Here is a 7,741-nt window from a genome sequence, read left to right as displayed (position 1 = left end):
ATCAATGTTGGAAGATAATTTAGTAATTCTCTCGGTAATACCTTTAACTATAGAATTTAATACATTTGGTGGATGATTGGAAAATCTACTTACATATCTAGTAACTTCATTTTCTTTTCTATATGGGTGGTATAATCTAGCTTCTATGTTAAGAGTGGTATCTAAAAAATTTACAATCGTATTGCCATATTCGAATGTAATATTTAAGTTAAAACTTCTAAAAAATTTCCTAATTTTCTTTCTTATTCTATCAATGAAAGATTTATTATTACTAGGGATGATGAATAAAGCATCATCCCTATACAGACCGCCTTTTAGCTCCGGGATTTCTTTGTTTAAGCAATATAAAAGGTAAGCTCCTACTAGATTCGTAACCTCAGCCGAATCGCTCGACCCCATTGGAATATCAAAATTATCTGAGGTATTGGCTCTAGTCCAGAGCTTGCTATAAAATTCAATAATAGTTCTTCTAGCTAACAAAATAATGTCTATCTTATCCTTAGTAATGAGGGAGCGATTCATAGCAAAAATGAGAGCCTTATTTAGGAGAATAGGGGATATGCTAGAATAATAGTTATTTATATCAAACTGAATAAAAGAAAAGTTACCGGTGTTGTCAATAGATTTAAACCAGTTTAGTGCTTCTTCGGTATTATTCCATAACTTTAAGGATAAAATAGGAATTATAAGAGGTAAAATATTGTCTAGTATAAGTTTACTAAGTCTGCCAATGTCAGACCTAGATGGGCAAATTAGTCTCACAGTCGGGTTATCCTGGAAGTTCTTCTTGTGGTCTTTCAAGTTAATCCTAGGCTCAGCTGGAACCAGTGGTTCAGTTCTAGCAATTAAGTCATAGTCCTGCATAATTTTCTTAATTTTTAAATTAATTTCCGATAGATTTCTTTTAGAGGTTATTTTGTATTTGGAGTTAAGTTCCTTCATGATCAGTTTTTTGTAAGTAGTATAATCCAGTCTGTACAAATTTCCAGTTTTGTCAGCAGGGACTATATATATATATATAATCATTATTATTAAAACTTTTCTACATAATATACTGGGCTTTTGTAACAAAGTAGATCACAAATAATATTGACAAGTCAACAAGAGAGCTGTTATGCAATTACATGGTTTGCTATCAAATCTTCCTATATTTACACTTTAGTTAGTTCTTGTTCAGAGTTACTGCCCTTCTAGATGGGTTGGTGGAACACTTACTCATGTTTCAATTCTGTTGTAGTTTGTACAGCTGAGTGCTCTTCCTACCACTAGGTACATTATAGAGGGTATTGGGTGCATTTTATTTTGGCACAAGCACTAAAGAGGTTATCATATACTCAGCAAGATTAAAAGGTTTTTTTCTCAATCTATTCATTGAATAGATTGTTACCAAGAGTTGGGGTAATAAGAGAGAGAGAAGCAAAGTTAGAAGATATTGGATAATGTTCTAGATACTCCTAAAAATACATAGGATGACTATAACTGGAATACCTTTGGTCATAAATCTGTGCAATTAGAGCTGACTTGGGCTAAACAGCAACAAGAACAAACAATATTGAAAATAAACGGTAAGCCTGTGGAACTGATCCCTCTCTATCATCTGTAGCTGGATATTGTAACTATGAAGAAAGTGTGTACTGAGACAGCAACCACAACAATAAAACTTGTGTTGCAAGTTTGCTTAGCTGGAACTTTACCTCTATTTTACAGTAGAATATATCGTGATAATAGAAATAATGGATGTTGGTTGGAATTTGCAAGTTTTCAGGTGTTTGAGCAACTGATATATCCCACCTTCTAGGGTTGATAAAAATAAGTTCCAGTCATACTAATTTAATTCAATCGACTAATTACTTTGATAGTAATAAGTGATTTTGTACTCATTTAAGAAAGTATGTAAAAGACATAAATTTGGTAGTGTTCTTGGCAATTATAGTGTTGTTGGCAGCTGAAGTACTTTGTGGCTCTGAAAAGAAGGAACAGTCTTCGAGATGTGGTCTAAGCTGTGTTAAAGATGTGTGGTGAGTCAATGGATGCTGTAAAATCCCTACTTAGTTTCCTTCATTGCAATCTTTTGGGGTTGGACTTCACCTTTCATCCTTCTAGAACTGATTCAATCAACTCTGTTACCATATGTTTTTAAATTGATTTTGAGCCAAAGGAACAAATCAGATATATAGTGTTCACAGTATTGATTTCTATCTCGTATTTATTTACAGCTTGGTCAGTGAAAGCTAAACATTTGATTATGAAAACTCCAGAGATAAAACTTGGTTATGGTCTATTGATTCTTCAACTAGTAATTTGACACCTGACAGAGCTTTGATGCTCATCATTGGTTAGCTTGTCTAAAATAATATACCTTATTAATTATGCATTGAAGATGGTATGATTCCATTTCTCAGTGAAGTGGAAATTAGTTTCATATAGAGAATGTTACTTTAGAACTGGAAAGTGTCAACTAATCTGAGCCACTGGTAGTTGAAATTTATTTTTAAGGTTGGATGTTTAATATATCACAGACCTCTATGGTTTGCTAAGTCCATTTAATTAGCTTTGGCTTCCTTGGCATTAAGTAAATGACAGAAAAATCTTCTTTGGGAAGTATATTAAAGGCAACCTTGGAAATGAACTGTAAACTCTGTACTGCAGGCAAATGAGACACTTGTTGACCTCACTGTACTATCACTACTGGATGTAGCAAAGTGTTTATGTCCTACAGTACTTGTTCTTGATTGAGCTACTAGGATGTACAGTCAACACAAATTAGGAAGAGAGTTCTTACTCTCTGATTGTAAGACATCTGAGCATAGTTCTCACAGCACATTGTCTCAGCAATAAAAATCAAATTGACAGCTGGATTTGATCCCATTGTAAATGTATTATAAAAGCATTAAAAATTTTTACTAGAATTTGTTTTGGCAGGGGGAAAAAAATACAATGTTTCCCAAGATTTTCCAGCAACTGATAATCCAGTCCTTCTTTTCAACTGGTCGTAATTATGTCAGAACTCTTAAATTTTCCATGATTATTGTTAATATTTTTTAAGCTACCATACCTTTATGATATACTTTTGTTTATTCACTAATATAGGTAGAATGCTCTGCCTATACTTAACTGCAAATGTTTAAAACTAAATCAAGCACCATGTACTAACCCCCTAAGAAGTGCAAGTTAAAAGACAACTTATCATCACTGTGGAGAATACAGTGTTACAGTATGAAAGAGGAAAAGGTTTCAAGGGATGGTCAACTCTGGTACCTGTAGCTAGGAACTTAGTGGATAGCATTAGATTTTGAAACATTTGTACCTTCATATACTTGAATGGTTGGAAGGTTTAGTAGTGAAAAAGTTATTAATAACATAGAAGCAGCCTTTTAGGAATCGATACAGAATTACATGCAACCTCTTAATTTGGTATGTGTCTGAAACCAAGGATGTCAAAATATTGTACTTGTTCAACAAACATGGGAGACAACTCCTGTTTGTCTTATGATCGCATTAGCAAAACAGATTTTACCATGTTTGCTAAAGTAGTGATAAAGTAATCACTAAGTAAATGTACAAGATTGTACATAGATTGGTGAAGAGAATTAATGACTCAGAGACGCCATCTGTATCTTCTGTGTTTATTTGAATAATAGCAGTGTTGTTTACTGGTTCACAACATTTATGATGCTGAGTGTCAAGGGAGCTAATTTATAAATTGGGTTTGAAAACCACAATGAACTTTTTCTGAAAGCATCAGCTTATTGGCTTTCTCACTGATCTTGATATCTTTCACTGTTGTACACACATACGTACATGACTGGCTGAGGCAAGTTTTTTCTGAATGGTTTTCATATATTTTGAAATGTCTTCAGATAACCTATGATGAGATTGTTGACTAAAAAGGAAGTAATGTGAAACTGGGAGTACTGGCATTTTGAGCTGTTCAGTTAAAATGTCTTCATTCTGTCATTTATTACTTCTTGTTGAATCAACAGATATATATACCTTTTACTTTTTATAATCTTAGGCACTTTTAAAAGTTTGATGAAACAAATCAGCCCTAATACTTATATTTTTAAGTTTGGTATTTATTCTGTAGCTCTCTTTTGTTGAATTTAAGGGATATAAACAAACCAGTGCTGGTTAACAGGCTCTGTTTGTGTGTGACAAGCACAAAAGCACACAAAAAGGACCTCCATACAGTTTCTGTTTGGCAAATTCACTCACCAAGGATTATTGTAGAAAAAAAAGTAACATTCCATGAGTTCCTCCAATTTCAGGCTTTGTGCCTATAGTAGAAAGCTGCCAGGAATGTAAATATTAATTACTAGTAAGAACACAATATTTTGTTTCTATCCAATTTACATATTAAACACATTCCTGGCAGCTTTCTACTATAGGCACAAGGCCTGAAATTTCAGGGAAGGGACTGCTCAATTACATTGACCCAAGTTGTTTCACTGGTACTTAATTTATCGACCCTGAAAGGATGAAAGGCAAAGTTGACCTCGGTGGAATTTGAACTCAGAACATAGCGACAGATGAAATACCGCTAAGCATTTCGCCCGGTGTGCTAACGATTCTCCCAGCTTGCCGCCTTTCCAATAATGTTATACTGCTAAACTTAGTGAGTATTTAAGCAATGTGTTTGTGGATAGTTGATGGGTTGGATGTGGTGCTGATGAAAGAGTAATAATATGCATATACACTCATTACCTATTTTTTCTATCTTTGATTTTACTGTTTACATAGATGTATTACTATATGAAACATTGTAACATATAGTGGTAGCTCTGAATTCTATAGTTTATTACTTAAATATGCATGTATATATATATATATATATATATATATATATATATATATATATATATATATATATATATATATATATATATATATATATACACATACATACATACACATATACATGTACACATAAGTTACAGCTGAGGAAAATGAATACTTTTACATTGGTGCGTCTGTACTAATTTTCGAAAAGAGACTGGTTAATCATTTCAGTTCATTTACAGATAAAAGTAAAAGATTCCAAACAAGTCTAAGTAAATTAATCTGGTGTATTAAAGACAGAAACAATGACTATACTATCAATTGTGAATTAATTAGTACTGCAAAACCATACAGACCAGGAACTAATAAATGTGACTTATGTATAGAAGAATTTTACCATCTAAGAGTAACATAATAAATTCTAGACAGGAAAGAAGCTTTGAGATGCTTGCATATGAGGAAATTTACCTTTGCTTAATGTAAGTGAGTCATAAACATTTGAAAAACAGAATGGTTTGAAATAATTGGCTACAAGTGAATTATTCAACCAAACCTTGAATTGAAGACAGTTCGCGTCTAAATTAATGAACAACTCCACATCATACAATGCAGAGTAGATGAGCAAAAAACTCTAAACAGTTAAATCAAAGGATATTAAAGTGAAGACCCTGAAGAAACTGCACTGGTATTATAGTAGGGTGCAATTGCAATGGTTACTAATCAATGCAGTTAAAACGTATAGGTCAAGTAATGTAGCTCAGTCCCCGGTGGTGCCCCAGCATGACCGCAGCTTTGAAGCTGAAACATTTAAAAATAATACATGTATGTACAAACACACACACACACATATATATATATATATATATGTACATGCATGTGTGTGTGTGTATATATATATATATGTATATACACACATGTGTAAGTATATATATATATACATACACACATGTATGTACATATATATGCACATGTATGTCATCATCATCATCATCGTTTAACGTCCGTTTTCAATGCTGGACAGTTCGACTGGGGTCTGGGAAGCCAGGAGGCTGCACGAGGCTCCAGTCTGATCTGCCAGTGTTTCTACAGCTGGATGCCCTTCCTAACGCCAACCACTCTGAGAGTGTAGTGGGTGCTTTTTACGTGCCACCGGTACAGGGGCCAGAGGAGGCTAGCAACGACCACAATCAGTTGGTGCTTTTTATGTGCCACCGGCACAAGGATCACAACTGCAATTTCTATTTGATTTTGAACTTGATGTACTTGACTCAATAAGTCTCCTCAAGCACAGCATGTTGTCCTATGTATACATATATGTTGTTGTCTGTTTTTTATTGGTTTCATTGGTGTATAGGTTCCGACCTGGACGGGATACTGGTCCATTGCAGGTGAACTGCTAGATACAGGAAGAAAGAGTGAGAGAAAGTTGTGGTGAAAAAGTCAGCAGAAGTTCACCATTACCTTCTGCCAGGGCCACATGGAGCTTAGGTGTTTTGTTCATAAATACACACATCACTTGATCTGATATTTGAACCTGTGATCCTTCGACTGCGGGTCTGCTGCTCTAAATAAAGTTTACCCACTAAAAAAAGTTTTCTTGCATAGAATTAGGGACAAGAGCAAACAAAATGAAACAATACAAGTAAAATAACACAGAGTGTGATGTCAGACAGTGGACGAGGACAAACAGTGAAACAAAATATGGCCTTGGGACCAAGAAGACGAGAATAGTAGGTAATGCTTAGAAAATGTTTTGAATAATAGAGAATGGAAAGACAGAATTTGCAACTGGTCAGCAAAGTGCTAGTCTAAGAAAGGCAGAAAAAGAGGAACTGGTCGCTGGTCACATGACAGTAGCAGGGAGAGTGAGCAACAGAAAAAAAAGGGGAAGGAGAAAGGATAGGAATACAAGAGAGAGAAAGGCTAAGAATATAAAAGGAAGAAAAGCTAAGAATATAAGAGGAAGAAAAGCTAAGAATACAAGAGGAAGAAAGGCTAGGAGTACAAGAGGGAGAGAGAGAAGGAGTAAGTAGAAAGGCTAGTAGAGAAGTGACAAGGTGAGAGAAAGATGAAGGCAAGAGAGAGAGAAAAAGTGTCACATGGGTATATAAAAAACTTACTCGGTAATATAAATTCGGTGTATTGCGTTCCATTACTTGATAAACGTGTAGTGGCACGAAATTATGGCCGCCATTAAGGAAGTACAATCTACGCAAGCGCAAGGGACTTGCTTCCCGGAAGCCCGTCGAGTGCACATGTGTAGTAAAACCAGTACTTAAAGCGCTTCTTTCGTTTTCTAACCCTCTTTAGCGCGATGCCTTCGATGTAACAACAACTTGCTCCTCTCAGATGCCTCAACGAAGCTTTTAACCTTCCAATGCTGATTACTAGTTAACCAGCGGCTGCCAAGCTGAATAACACAGGATTTGTAAAACCAAGCATCACCAAAAATAAAACTTATTTTTATTATGTTGTTAATTGTTCTACTGTTTCTTAATATATAATTTTGTTGAAAGGTGATAGAGAGAGACTAATGTCTCTATTGCAACTATCAACCTTTTACAAATGAAAAAATGTATAAACAAACGACATGACATATGCTGAATGTAAAATCAAAAACATATAATTCTATAATTCTTCATCAATTACCGACGAATACGTATATACATATGTACATATATATACACATGTATGTACGTGTGTGTGTATGTATATATATATATATATATTAACAGAACCAAAAGTAAAAAAATGTGGTCGACCTAACTGTGGGACTTGCCCCCACCTTTTGGAGGGTTCTGAGTTCCACTTTAAACAAGGTGAAATGTTTAAGATTAAATCAAATTTCACCTGTGCCTCGGAAAATCTAATCTATGCCATTACATGCTTAGGGTGCAGTAATTACTATATTGGCCAAACAGGAATCTCACTCCGTAGAAGAACTACTCTCCACAAAGAACAA

The 7,741-nt window shown here is 34.6% G+C and overlaps 1 protein-coding gene and 1 long non-coding RNA gene across 2 annotated transcripts in view; one reads left to right on the top strand and one right to left on the bottom strand.

Annotated features, from left to right (window-relative positions):
• The window catches only part of LOC106867597 (BTB/POZ domain-containing protein KCTD21-like), a 25,654-nt gene extending 18,397 nt beyond the window's left edge, over positions 1 to 7,257 (top strand). Inside the window, exon 4 of the transcript XR_008264433.1 lies at positions 7,090 to 7,257. The gene's annotated coding sequence lies outside the window, so the exon portion shown is untranslated. The remainder of the gene's footprint in view (positions 1 to 7,089) is intronic.
• The window catches only part of LOC128248147 (uncharacterized), an 84,633-nt gene that overhangs the window by 59,020 nt on the left and 17,872 nt on the right, over positions 1 to 7,741 (bottom strand). The window lies entirely within an intron of this gene.

Source organism: Octopus bimaculoides, chromosome 6 (genome assembly GCF_001194135.2).
Source record: "Octopus bimaculoides isolate UCB-OBI-ISO-001 chromosome 6, ASM119413v2, whole genome shotgun sequence".
Classification (NCBI taxonomy): Eukaryota; Metazoa; Mollusca; class Cephalopoda; order Octopoda; family Octopodidae; genus Octopus; species Octopus bimaculoides.
The sequence above is the reverse complement of the archived record's forward strand: the minus strand, read 5'-3'. Positions and strand labels throughout refer to the sequence as shown.